The 15,313-nt window shown below is 36.5% G+C and overlaps 1 protein-coding gene across 3 annotated transcripts in view; it reads left to right on the top strand.

Annotated features, from left to right (window-relative positions):
* tsnare1 (T-SNARE Domain Containing 1) overlaps window positions 1–15,313 on the top strand; it is a 358,521-nt gene that overhangs the window by 266,825 nt on the left and 76,383 nt on the right. For 2 of the 3 annotated variants that reach the window (XR_007972167.1, XR_007972166.1), the window contains exon 12: window positions 15,006–15,163. The gene's annotated coding sequence lies outside the window, so the exon portion shown is untranslated. Of the gene's footprint in view, window positions 1–15,005; window positions 15,176–15,313 lie in introns of those variants that run through there. The other variant, XM_052144886.1, reaches the window with a different exon arrangement.

Here is a 15,313-nt window from a genome sequence, read left to right as displayed (position 1 = left end):
GGCGGGTGAGACTGGCGACGCTGGAACGCTGTGCGTGGGCTCTGGCTCGCAGACCGGGGCAGGCGTGGCCTCTGGCTCGCAGACCGGGCAGGCGTGGGCTTTGGCTCGCAGACCGGGGCAGGCGTGGGCTCTGGCTCGCTGATCGGGGCAGGCGTGGGCTCTGGCCTACCGTCTTCTCCTCCTCCTCCGGGCCGACGAAGTTGGCTCATGGAAAGCAACTGGCGTCGGAGTGGGCTTGCTGACAGGTGGAGCTGGCATGACAGGAAGTTCCATGGACGACTGTAGAGTCACCAACAAAATTCAAAGGGGGAAAAACAAAATTCAAAGGGGGAAAAACACCTTTAATTTGGCAAAACAATACGGAAAGACAAGAGTCAAGGAAGCCTGAAACTTAGCTTTGAAGACATACAAGACGCTTTTAGATGATTTATATTGTTTGTTTCGTCTCTCCCCATCTCACTGGATGTCAGTTCTAATAGGCTAATGTTAGTACATAAAACATTCAAATAACAAAATACATGTAAACATTGCAAATCACATGCTGTGTGTGTGACTCTTACTAATAATTAATTTGGTCTAAGAAAACAACCAATATTTTCAGAATAAAAATGAGATTACAGGGAAGCGTTGCAAACAGCTAACACCAACAGTAGAGAGTGCTAATTATAAGTGCCCCGCAAGAAAAAAAAACCTCTCGACATACTGTAGTTCCGGGCAGAAAGTTAGCTAACTGCACTCACTTTGGATGAAGTTCAGCAAATGATGTGTTGATTTACTATTCCTTTAACATTGTTTCTAGCTGGTTGATGAAAGACATTTATATTGGCAGGTCCAAGCTGGTTTAATAGGTTTTGTATAGTAGGTTGTATGTCCTACCGTTTTCAGCAGTATGTTCCAGTTCAGCACCTGCCCAATAATTATTTCATACTTTCCCTTTGCATCAAAATGAGGGCGTTTATATTGTACACATTTATTTAGATAGAATGAAGGATGTCCATCATTTTCCTTTTTTCCTATTTATTTTATTTTGAACATCCTTTGGTATATGGCATTAGTTCTGCTCTGTTGAAAAAGCAGAGAAGAATGCACGCTCTCACGAAGGAATTTGAAAACATTAAAATGACATTCTGTCAGTGTTTGGTGCAGGCAGAGATGCCAGGAGAGACAGGCTGAAGACTAGGCTGTCACTGTATGCAGTCAAGCGCTTATTCATGATGAAATGGAATTACTTTCTGACAATAGCTAGGCATACTTCTGAAGCTGCCTGATTTTGCTGGACTTTAAATCTCTTAGCTGGCTGGCAGCCTTTTTCTCGGTTGCTCTCGACCATTCTGTCCTGTGTGCATATTGGTGTGTATGATTGCAAATAGCTTTTCATATGTCAAAAAACATTGGACAAGCAATTCAGCCTAAAGGGCCAATACCGGGATTTATCTTAATTATTGTCTTTTGCAAGTAATTAGGAGTTGAGAGAAATTCACAGCTTACAGTAGGTTGTTCAAGTTAATAGCTGCAATAAAGATAGAACTATATGTTTTGAAGCTAAAGTCATTAGAGCTGAATTGTGTAATTTCTGCACCACTAGCATCACCAAATGTCATTGAAAAAATAATGACTGTATTCAAACAGGTTTCCCGAACACTCCCCCCATCTGCCATTGGTTTGAAAACAGGCCCAACCCACACTCAAACAATTGGTTGAACCAATGATGATACAGTATTTTGTGCTAATTGGGATTCTCAAACATACAATTTGTGTTTTGATAGCACTAGAGAGTCTATCAAAACAATGATACGAATGGCTTAAAGATCTGTTTCTTACCCATTCCTATCATATCGCATCTGAAGATATGGATGTAACCTCTGGAGTCTTATGGATTACTTTTATGCTGCTTTTGTCTGCTTTTTGGACCTTCAGATTTCTGGCCACCATTCACTTGCATTGAAAGGATCAACAGAGCTGAGATATTCTTCTAAATGTCTTTGTGTTCTGCTGAAGTGAGAAAGTCATACACATCTGGAATGGCATGAGGATGAGTAAATGATGAGAGAATTTTCATTTTTGACTGAACTATCCCAGTTAACTGCACATAATTATATCAGCACATTGTGTTGCTGTTCTAGTAGCATTTAAAAGGCTTCATATTTTTTTGATAATGGCACAAAACAGATGACCGTTGTTTCCTTTTCTTTAATTCCTGATCAAAACACAGCACTTGCCAAGCTGTCATTGACATGCTGTCATTGACATTAACTCAAAGAGATAATTTAGTAAGAATAGTCACACAACACACTGAAACACATCACTCACTTCCCAGAGATTGACACTCATTTGGCTGGCTGTGAATTCCATGGTGATGATTGTACAATAGGGCAAATTATAAAACAAGTGAAAGTCACAAAAGAGAAGCAAGCATTGTGTATTTCTGGGAGGTGCAGGCATCCAGACTACCATTTCTCTAGAAACATTTGATCTCTAATTGTGGTGGGGTGTTATCATCCAAGAGATTATTGTCTAGCAAGTTTCAATATTTAAATTTGCCTGTGGCTGGTGCTAAGGGTTTCTTGCAACTAAAGATATTTGGTTTGTTTTCTCTGCTGGTGCTACGATTACTGAATTGAGTGATGACCTCACATATAGTGGTGTATTCATTAGGGTGTATAACAAGACAGCCTACCTGAATAGGGCTGATCTCAGAAAACATCCCTCTCTGTAAAAGGCAGTAATATAAAAGCCTTTTGCAGCATGTTGCTTTGAAAAATTATCAAAGAACTAAAGTGGAGCTGGAGTCTGCAGGCAGATATGGAACCAAAGATCAATTTGTGTCTATAATGTCTTATTCCCAAGAGGTCAGGGAAGTTGGCCTCTTTTAGCTTCTGAGCCAAGACTAATGAAAACAGTGCCAGTATTAGCAAACACTTTACAAGCAGATGTTCAGTCATCGGCCCTTTGGCCCTAATTAAGCATTTAAAAGTCAGACACTGACACAGATACTGCTTATTAGAGTCACTTCATTGTATACATATGACCAGAATAACAATCCATCCCAAATCAATCTTGTTTTCATTTATTTTCGTATTTTTCGTAACTAGAGGGGCTTGTTTTTTTTAACATGTTCTATTTATTTCTTTTTCTTCAAATAACTGTCCTTCTATTGGATCAGACAGTGGCCATGAAAGACTAGGGTTTTAGGAAATGTTGCCACACTCACATAAGGGTGATCTAGAATCAGGGTCATCATAGCATCAATATGTATTTTGATTTGTATGAAAGTGAATACATGCAGCTCCAGAGTTCATTTTACCAGGAAACTGCTGCAGTAAGTTTAACAAGCTATGTAAAAATAATTTAGCAAAAATCTAGGTATAGCAGTGTGATTCTCAAGACTAGGTTGAACTAAATCCTTTATACTTGTTCCCATGTTTTATACAGGTAGGATTTAAAGCTTATTAGTGCTCTTATAAATATAACACAGGTGGATGGGCACACTTAAATGGTTATACATGACTACCCCCTGAATGTTTGTTGTTGGTTTAGTGTGTGTGTGTGTGTGTGTGTGTGTGTATGATTATTAGTGTGCTTGTGTTTAATTGAGTGTTTATTTGAATGTGTGTGATATTTGCTTGTTTTTTGTTGATCAGTGCACATGATTGCTGATGGAAGTCCCAGGCTGACCACTCAATTACAAGCTTTTTGTCTTGTGACGTGGTTGGTGGGGGGTGTAGGAGGGGGTGGTTGCTCACTTCCACACATGGTCCTCATCAGATCAGCCTATTACCTGGCCTAATTACCTGACAGCCTGGCATAAGTCAGCACCCGCTGAGAATCACCGAGCCTGTTCTGCGAGACAGCGTGATCCTTACACCCCTGAAAAATACTGCCATCTATTTTAATAGAGCTTTATATCAGTTCAGCCACCACACGCACACAGGCAATCCGAAGACTAATACCATAAACCATTAACATTAGACACCCAATATAGGAATAATTTCTTTGAATACCCACGACCTCATTGCAGAAATTGGTAATAGAGGTTTTATGAGCCCAGCTGAACCCATACATTAAATGTAACACAGTCAGTTTATAAGAAAGTAGAGAAAATAAATTATAAGAAACATGTGGAAAATATACAAACACTTATATATTAAATAAAAAAATTTAATAAAATGTAAAAAAACAAGCTGACATTATAATGATAACACTGTGTATCAATTAAAACAAAAATGTTGGCTCCTGGGTAGTAAGTGTTATTTCTTAATTGCGTATGCCTCAAAACTATAGAAAATGGTTATTATTCCCGACAAACTTTGCTTTTGTGACCAGGACAGTGACATTTTGAAATATACCTATTTTCCAGAACATAAGATTCAGACAGATAGATTCAGTACTGAGTAAACTTGGATCCGGCAGAGGCATTTTGCTGTCTGTGGCCAATTTATCAATACAAGAGTGAAAAAGTACTCCATGAAAGCATCTGCTAAGATGTGTGAGGCCTACAAGGCATATTTCGGCATGCCTGCCAGGGATCAAGACAAACCCTGATCACCTCATTTCACCTGCGAGCACTGCAAAAAAAAAAAAAACTCTGGAAGGTAAAATTGCTCGGAATTTGATGTTATAAATGTGTTAATTTTTAAAATTGTAAAAGTTTTTCATTTTAAAATGTTTTACAATTTTCAGTGTTATTGAAAAAATATATCATATATGAAAAATGTTGCGAGAATCTCTTACACATTAGTTATGGGCGAAATAATGGTATTTTTGTTGGATGGTAAAGAGGGGAAAAGAGAGCCATGAAGTTCACTGTCCCAAGAATTTTGCCGGAACACACTGACCACTCAAGCAACTGCTACTTCTGCATGGTGGACCCTTTCAAACGTCAGACTGGCAAGAATGCACCTGCTATCACGTATTCAGACATTCCTTCATCCATTGCCCCGGTGCCACACTGCCATGAGCTCCCCGTACCCACTTCTCCACAGAGAGAGCAGCCATCTTTATAAGAGAGCAGCAAGTCAGTGAGCGAGGAAGACGTTGTAGATCCAGATGACAATTTCAGAGGTGGAGCTGAGGAGAGAAACCCATACTACCCCAACCAAAAGACCTTAATGACTTGATTAGATATCTTGGTCTCACCAAGTCCATTGCCGAGCTTTTGACATCTAGCTCAAGTAGTGAAACTTGTTGGATGAAAGTGTGCATGTTGCAGATCAGAGGAAGCGTCACCAACATTTTTCCAGCTTCTTCACCCATCAAGATGGGCTCTGCTGCTGCCACAATGTGACTAGTCTGTTCGAGGCAATCTGAATCGCCTGTAACCAGAATGAGTGGCACCTCTTCATTGACAGCTCATCCAGGAGCCTCAAAGTCATGCTGCTCCATAATGGTATCAAGTACCCGTCTCTTCCCCTGGCTCACTTGGCGCACCTCAAAGAGGATTACAACAGCATCAAGACCTTGCTGGACGCCTTGATGTATGATGAGTACATTTGGGAGCTGATTCATGAAAGTGATTTACAGTATAATCGTAAATCTCGAAAGACTACTCACTTCTAAATCTTTTGTAGTCATTTTTGTATTACTTTAGCATAAATACATGTTAATTTGGATTCATATGTTGTTTTTTGTTTATGTTTATGACTTTATGTGAACAAAAAGACACAAATTTGCCCATTTTCTCATTTAAAAAAGATACATTTCAAATGATCACTGTCCTGGTCACAAAAGCTACGTTTGTGGGGAATAATAGCCATTTTCTATACTTTTGAGGCATAAGCAATTAGGAAATAGCACTTACTACCCAGGAACAAAAATGGTGTTACATAGTGTAATTGAATTATTTTCTCACACAAGAAATGAAGCGCAAAATAAATCAGTTTATCTTTTTATAACACAAGGCAAATTAATTCCCATACACTGAATCACCACTTAATTAAACAGTGTAGTTAATTAATGTAGAGGATTTGAAGCTGTTGTTTAAGAATATGTTTAGAAATAATAACAGGCAACCGCAGAGCCTTCGATAATAACAGTAGTTACAATGCAACATTTATCTTTGAATTTTGAATGTGATGTCATAATGGAAATGCTTACACCTCCACACCTGAACCACCTACATCAGATTAAATTATCTTGTTCTTATCTAGCCATCAAAGTAACTATCTTTACACATAATTTAAGAAACAAAATTACTGAGATACTAGTAATCTTACTTAACATCTGGCGGAGAAATGTGGTTCCATTCAGCGATTAGGGCCAATACTTTAAGAGATAAACATGAAATGTGTTAATGGAAAAGCCAAATAACTAACTGAAATAAGTATTCATGTCAAGCTAGAATAAAACTGGAGACAACCTACACTTGCCTTTCGCCATTATTATCTCTTTTGTCTATATTGTCTGTATAATCTGTATTGAAATAAATTATGTCTCTCCATCTGTATGTGTAAGTGTGCGCACGCACTCACTCTAAATGAGTGAAGTTGTTTCATTTAGATGAGTTACATTACAAAGGCCAAAACAGCTGCTGCAGAGGATTTGACCAATTTATTATTTTTGTGTTATTCAATTACAACACAAAGACACTGTGCTGCATTCTCATCATAACAAATTACCTCCAAACAAATAATTAGTGCTGGGAATGAATCTCTTGTTATATTTCATTACGACCCAACATGCCAGGAATGTGCTCTGAAATACCACTTCTGTTCAATTTGTCCATTCTGAGATTTTGTTAAAGGGATAGTTTAAACAAACTAAAAATTCTGTCATCATTTACTCATTTTCATGTTGTTCAAAACCAATACTGTATGGCTTTCTTTCTTTTGTGGGACACAAAATTAGATGTCAAGGAGAATATTAGTCTCAGTCACCATTCACTTAAATTGTAACTTTTTTTTTTCCATTCATTGAAAGTGAATTGTAAATGAAGCTGATTCTAAAATCGCTAACTCGTTCATTTATTCACTATTTCTTATATACTGTACACTGATTGTCAGAGAGAGCCCTGAAGCTGTCACAGAAACAACTTTGTCACATATGTACTTTCTTGTGCCTTACGTTAGACACGAGATTCTTATAAAATTGTATAAAGTATATACAATAAATCTTCATTCTGTTTGTTGTGTTTAATATATATTTTTATAATGAATTAAATTATATAAAAAACCTGCCAACAAGAAAAAAAAAACATTTGAATAAATGTACAATATTGTATTTATTATTTTGTATGGTCTTGAAACTCATAGAGAAGCGCAGAGAAGAGATAATCGTGTGCATAGTGTCCTAATGCAACTTTAATACAGTACTAAAGTTATCAATAGTATCCACTGATTAGATGAATACATTATTTACATTTGATGAAGGAAATATTTGAATCATCCTCCACTTTATGATTTCCATATCACCTCAGCGAATTAGTGAAAAGAAAAATCAACAACAGCCTCATCTACTGTATATCATTTCATCTGAATAAATATATCAAATTGGAAAATGTATGTGTATGATTTTGTCTCATTGTATTTTAATATTGAATTTTGCCAAAAAGTATAACACTACAGTTATGGTGAAATATAGCATCGGGAGTGTCCACTCGAAATCAGAGTGCATTGTGTGTAAGAATGAGTGAGCATATATAAGGAACGAGTTGTCACTCAGAATTTAGACAGTACTACAAAATGGCCTACACCCAAAATAGTGCAATATATAGTGGATATGGGGCAATCTTAGACCCAGATTGAGGCATGAGTCATGCTACCTAACATCTCATTTTGTGTTCAAACGAAGGAACTTCTCTTAAGCACCTTGTTCACTGAACATTAGGAAATTAAAATCAAGCAACATTCTCTTGACATGACTCGGTTCCCAAAGCCTATTTAAAAATAAGGTTCAAAATATTACAATAAAACATAATGGGCACTATTTTAGGAATGCTTAGCTAAAATTCTGATAACATAATCCTATTATGGAGACTAAATTCAAGTGTTTAAAATTCTGGACCAAACTACAGACGTCCACACAGAGCAGAAAAAAAATTTGTAAAGTCCTTATGTTAGAATTGGAAGCCTCGCTGGATTCATCATATACAGAGATTACATATGCACTCTAATCAACTTCCAAACTCTTATTAAGCAAAACCATATCAGATCATTTGTCGTATACATTCCTGCAGGGCAAAGGGTGATCATTCAGCTAATTATTTTCATTATGGCGGCCTGATTTTTTTTCTCTCTATAATTACACTGCAACTCAGGCCTTATTTCCAAACTAGAGGCCAGAGTTATTAAAACAGTCTGTTATGCAACTGCACATAATTAACAGCAACAAATTAGGCTTTTTAAATGTGAAAGCACCATATGTACAATTAATGTTCTAATCAACCTTTTTGAAACGCAGTACGTAGTTCATTTGGAATAGCCCTTCTGTTTGCATAATGAACGCAGTTGAAATGGAGGGTGGAGGGTAGGCAACTAGTCACACAACAAATAATAAACTTATGAAGTATGCACAGAATCTAGAAAGAGCATGATTCCCTCTGCACTCTTTTGTAGTTTGTCCAGCAGAGTAGAAAATGCTTGTTGAATAATAATATATATGAATATCATAATAGCTGTTGTGATCTTATTGTCATAACGGTGTCTTTAATTAGAGTCTGCTTTTTGCTCTACTTTTTATCAGTGGACATTAAACAATGTTTTTGCACTTAAAGGTGGAAAAGTGAGTGATTTTTTTTACAAACTTTATGTTAATGTCTCTGTGGTGTTGTCAAAACATCACTCGGTTTGTTTGAGAATTCCAACCAGCCCAACACACCAACATTGGCTCAACCAATGGCATGACTTTGGGGCTGGACTGTTTTTTGACCATGGGAAGATATAAGGAGTGGTATTATTTTTTCCATACAATGAAAGTGAATGGTGACTGAGGCTAACATACTGTGTACAATTTTCCTTCGTTCTCCTGAGAAGAAAGAAAGTCATGCACATTTGAAACAACAGGAAGGTGAGAAATTATGACATAATCTTTGGGGATGAACTATCCCTGTAATGTAATTTATCTATATTGTGACCTGCATGGTCTCTTCAAGGTATCATTGATAGCAACCAAACAAGCCTATCAAAGGTAAATTATTAAATACTAATAACTAAACTCAGCTATTATCATGATTACCCAAGGACTGATGGATTTATAATGAACTACATTAAGAGGCAAACAGGCAAATCTTAATGCTTGATGGTGAGCTTATGCTAACACTTACATTTTCCACATTAGTTTACACACTAATTACTATTGATTCACAACCCATGGCTTTATATAATGTAGATGAAACCCAATACACCACACATAATCAATGTTGCTGTGTGTTCTTTTGAGGACAAAACATAATTTCTAATTTATTAAAATTCCCTCAATATTGCCCGGAGGTTGAATTTGATTTCTATTGAATGCAGTGTTGTGCAGAAGAAGAAGAAAAAGAAGAAAAAAGATACAAATAATGGCACAATGCACAAATCAGACATACAATTTGCAGTTAGCACTATTGTAGTACCAAATCTGAAACAGCTATTCACTCTATTTCCAATCAACCAATTTTAAATTTCACCTCTGCATTGCCTCAGGTCTGTAAAGTCAATCTGCACTAAATTAGCTTTTCTGTTTCAGCTCCAAAACTGATACAAATCTAAATATATACTGTAAATTATATAAACTATCAGTTAAAAGTTTGGACACACTTGACTATTATGAAATATGTAAAATAGTAGTAATAAAAAATAGGTATTGTAGATGTGTCCATTCTTTTGACTGGCAATGTATACCACCCCAAGAAGAACAATTAGTACATAGTGAAAACATGTTCTTCAAGTGACCCAGTGGATGTCCTGCCAAGGTGGACAATGTTGTGATATCCTGTATGGTTGTTGAGAAAGAGGGCAAGGATGAAAGAGAGAGCTATAAGGATCATGAATCTCACATTTTATTCTAATGATTATGAATGTCCTAATTATTTGCAATTTACAGATTCTCAATGGCCACATTTTTGCATTTATTTCTTTGGATGAAAATACCCTTCTTTTAGTCGCACTCCTGTATCTCATCTAGAGGAAAAAGTAATGTGGAAAGAAAATAAAAGAATATCTAAAAAGATCAATAAACATTTCATCAGATTTCAAGGATGGCATTACCCCGAGCTTTATGGAGGCTCTGACACAGTTTCAGGGTGGTCGAGTCCTTGGGAATTTAAAGAAAAGTTTATAGCGCTGTAAACATGCTACCATTCTCTTTTCCATTTCATCCACATAAAGTGCAGACAGATCAGTAAATCTGCAATGGATGGAGGTTGTGGATGCTACTTTAGCACCCTCACTCTCTCTGTCTTTCCCTCCCCTCCACCAGTACTCCTCATCTGCTCCATTGTCCTTCAAACTATTATTTAAATAGGGCCGGTTTATCCTCTGATGTTTTGAGATGCTGTACACTTACCGTAAAGTAAACATGATGCTTGCATATTATCTCTGTGCTGTGTTTATATTGGCTATGATCTTTTCTTTGATAAGAGAGCGCAGCTGTCATAATGTGCAAAAACACAACAAATGATCCCTTAACCTTGCTCACTGCAGGGTGATATTTTAACAAACAGCTACAACCAGATTACTGCATCTGTTTATGTTTAAAATATTAGATAAATGATAAGCAATAGTGTCTCAGCACTCATATATTTTATTACAGTAATTATAACAAAGCAGCTTTACAGAGTTTGAAGCCTAAATCCCAATTTCTGCATCCAAAGGAAGGAGGTTTTTCTGAAATATTAACCCTTTCCGAAAATTACAATTCTTACTTGCTCATCACATATGACTCGTGGTTTATTCCATGTTTTCTAAATTAAAAAAAATAATAATAATAATATATATATATATATAAACAAGGACAGATGCATGATTGGAGGGGATAAGTCACCCACTTCATAGCAATGTCTCAATAGATTATACAATAAAAATTAAAACAGCCAAACTCTAGCACCAAGGCTCTCCTTGAAGCAAGCAGACAAGAAAGTGAGATGTTCGGTGTGAGTCCATATAATAAATTCAGGTCAGCATTTACAAAATCGAAATGGACACTTCATCCTGACTCTCCTGAGGGGCCAAATTGCATCTACCCTCTCCTGTGACAAAGCAGCTGATGGCACAATAACAGGACAGCCGGGCTGAAGCCCTGAGGCCCCATGAGGAGGTTTCAACCCAGAAGAGAGTGACGGTATCTGAGGAGGAGGTGTAAAGGTGAAGATACAGGTGGAGGGAAGCCTGCTGTAAAGGCATTTTCAATATTTTCATACTCCAACCTATGGTTTTAAAATAAAATTATGGCTATTGGTTTTGAATGCTTTGCTGGGATGAGACTTTTCTGTTGTCATAGAGGCAACACAGATGGGAGACTTTTGTTTTACAGATGAATTGTAAAATGAGGGGATTGCCGGTATTTAGCCTAATCATTAGACGCACATGGTGCAATGAAATCTGTGCATCAGCACTGGTGCCAATGAACGACAAAAGTAATCATATATTAAAACCCTCTTAGCTGTCTGTCATTCGTGTTTCCAAATAAATGAAATAAAAATGAACAAAAGCTATATCCCATGATTTCCTGGCCAATTAATTGTTGATGTTGCGAATAGAAGCTTCTATAAGTGTTACAGTACCTACTGTAATTTCATATTAAGTAATTCCAAAACCAAAGGTTGTTCCAAAACCAAACGGAGCCTATTCTCATAAAAATTACGTGGCTGTAGCTACATTTTTGTTCATTGATTTTATGTGGCTCCTTACGTGTATCGTGACAGTTACGAGGCTAAAATCAGGTTAAATGGTCTATCAAACAGATGAGGTTTTTAAGATTAACTCTCTATCGAGTTTTAAATCAACAAAACATACCTCCCTACCCTAAAGTCCTGGGTATACTTCCAATTTGATTTGAATACTCAGCGTCTGGGTACAGTTGAAGGCGAGCCTGTCAAAGTATACTCTGTATAACTGTGCTCCCATACACAGGCAGTTGGCGTATGTACACTACAACTATTATGAGACACCGGACTTTATCTTCAGGGTAGGGTTGCACCAGCTGTGCATAAGTTTTCATGTAAATTGGGATGTAAAATTCACACTAAGGGCTTAGTAACTACTAGTTATTTAGTTACTAAGTCAGTGCTTAATTTGGTTGCACCACCTGTTCTTAAGGCAAGACTTAACAAGTAGGTTGTAAGCTCTCCGTAAAGTAATGCGTAGTCTCATTATATGATGTTTACCTGTATTGATTCACTCAGCAGCCTTCAAATTTGTACACTGAAGTATTAAAAAGCCATGCATTTCAGTTTGATCTTGTAACAGTTGATGTTCAAACCTTGTTTGCTCACGTAACTGTCAGCTGTAATAAATTATATCCGCATTGATATACGATATGTAATAAAACAAGATTTCATTAATGTAATTTTAGACTATGTAAATAACAATATTTAATAACTGTATATAAAACTAACAATGGACAATAAATAAATAATGTCTTATACAACAGGCTGGAAAAATAGACATTTATTCATTGTAATATATATATATATATATATATATATATATATATATATATATATATCTGGAAGACTCGCAGACTTGAGTTAAATTTAAGATGACCTTTATTTGATGAATATAAAACAGAAATGTAATGGCTCTCTTTGGCGTAAGCTCTGTCTGGCAATCCGAAGTCATATCCTGCCGGAGATAGGAGGCAGGGGCGAGGAGCCTACCCCTGTGCAGGTCGGGACTCAACCTGTGGTGGTGGGGTGGTGGAGGTTTCCATGTTAGCACACTGAAACAGCAATGTGATAGATTGTGAGCAGACTTATAAAGCAATGGCTTACATGTGATTGGCTAGGAGTTACCTAGCTAATGGTGCGATGATGTACAACTGCTTGTCTTCCCGCTAGAACTACGCTGCGCTTACGTATATTGTATTGGTTGAAACTTGACATCGTGCACAGGAAATTGCACCATTAGATCGGTTTCATGCTGGAGAAATAAGTTTTTTATATAATATTTTCTCCCATAAATGTAAACGAGTGTAAATGCCAACATCATAATTTTTGTTGAAAGGATTGGAGCCTGTCATGCAAAATATGAGCTCATTGATGTCATTAAGTGAGTCTGCATCCGTTACGCCTGATCGCTTCTTCGTGACAGCAACGGCTCAAAATGTAAGTGTTGGCATCTTGTGGACCCACTAATTAGTGCAAATAACTCAAGGCGAATGAGCATTCTGTGCTTTCAAAATCGGGATGTGCGTGTTCAGTGCTCGCACTCTGCTCATGACGATTTGCATCACACGTCCTACACGTTTAATTAGCATAAAATTACCTTTTTTATGGTTTTTATCGTTGCTGAAAAACTTAAAGCACTGTTTACTCTGTTCTCTATTTAATTACTGCTCTTGAATAATTTCTTTACAAGCTTGAAGCAAGTTTTACAAGAGAAAAACCGAAGACCTTGTTGTTTTAATTAATTTGTAATTTATATATATATATATATATATATATATATATATATATATATATATATATATATATATATGTATATTTTTTTCTTTTACTTTTGTAAAATAACAGTGTTTTATTGCTTATTTGCTTAGAAGTTCAATACAAAGTTAACATTGAACTGTTAATGGAGCATTTTTCTGCTTGTTTTGCTTTTTATTCAGCATGTGAGAAACAGTTTAAATAGTTTACTATTATTATAAATTTATGCAGTTTATATTAACATTATTTATTTATTTCTTTTATTGTAATTTTTTCAATAATCACAAGGTACTGTTTGGTTGATAATGTATTCGTTGCGCGCTCTTGTGGACTTTTTCCAATGTATATATCTGATTTACAACTTTATTGCATGTTTGCTTAGATTGATTGGAGATTGATCACATTGTGTCAGAACCTCTTGTAAATTATATGTTACTTTGTTTAATACCCTTAATGTATGTCCATGTTTTTTAAATCACCGAAATAAGCATTTTATTCAGAATCGTGAGAGAATTTATTCTAAGCAAAAACATTTAATTCTCAATTTACCCAGAATCGCGCAGCTCTTCTTACAAGTTACGCGCTGTAGTGTTTAGAAGTCAAAAGATAGCATTGTGCGAGGGACTGGGCAAGAAGTGAATGTTATCAAATGGATATTCTGCCAATTCACTCATGATTTGTGTGAAAGGAAACACAAGTCATTGTTGTTTTAGCGCCTCTAGTGTTCATTTCCCCAGGAAACTGCCCCACATAGGGCCACATATAGCTATGTATACAGTATTTTTTTTACATATAGTAACGTGTTTCTATGAGAATGGGTTTCTCACCATGCTTTCACAAAACTTGGGAAATGATGCATGACTCTTATGGGCTACTTATATGATATATTTGGGTCTTTTTTGAAGTGAAGCAGTATCCACTGTACTGACAACATGGACTGTGATATTCATTAAAACATATCCTTTTGTGTTACAGACAAGAATGAAAGTCATACGGGTTATAAATTACATTAGGGTGATATTTGGGTGAACTATTCCTTTAACCGAAAATATTTTGTCTTTCAATTTGACTGATAAAAACAGGTATCTGGTCGTTTGTGTTTCCCTAATGTTGAAACATTTCCATAGTAAAAGATGCATATATATTTTATATGTTATGTTATATGTATTTATATAATCTGTAGTGATCTACATTTGTAATCTACATGATCTTTGTATTTATACTGGTAAAACAGACTATGAGAATGTGGACACACAGGCTTCTGTGAGCTATTTATTGTCTTTTGTAGTTATTGAAAAGGTTAATACTGGCTGTATCAAGACAATATCAAGCATAAGGGACAAAAATAGACCATGACAAATTTTACATCCCAGTCCATTAGAATGTCAGATAATTATTATTTGTTGTGCAACCACAAATCATTTTTTTTTTTCTTCTTTTTTTTTTTTAGGAAGGAATCTAGCTGTTTGCACATAGCCGAAAAATCGTTCTCATTTCATAGAAAGAACCTCTTCATGTAATCTGTCTTATCTGCCATTGGAGAACCCCAAGACGCTGGCTTTGACAGGCTGGATGCTCTGGGCCCTCCTCTATGGATTCTCACACCACGTAAGTGACTATTGTTTGGGTTCATAAACAGAGTGATTGAGTGTTGCTGGCAGCCCGGCCGCCACTACAGACAGCACCAGCTGACATACGGCAGCAAGGACTAGTAGCAAGGGAAATCAAATCGCTGTCCCACAGACGGCTCCTAATCAT

This window comes from Xyrauchen texanus, chromosome 15 (assembly GCF_025860055.1).
Source record: "Xyrauchen texanus isolate HMW12.3.18 chromosome 15, RBS_HiC_50CHRs, whole genome shotgun sequence".
Lineage (NCBI taxonomy): Eukaryota > Metazoa > Chordata > Actinopteri > Cypriniformes > Catostomidae > Xyrauchen > Xyrauchen texanus.
This window is presented reverse-complemented; position numbering and strand designations above follow the sequence as displayed.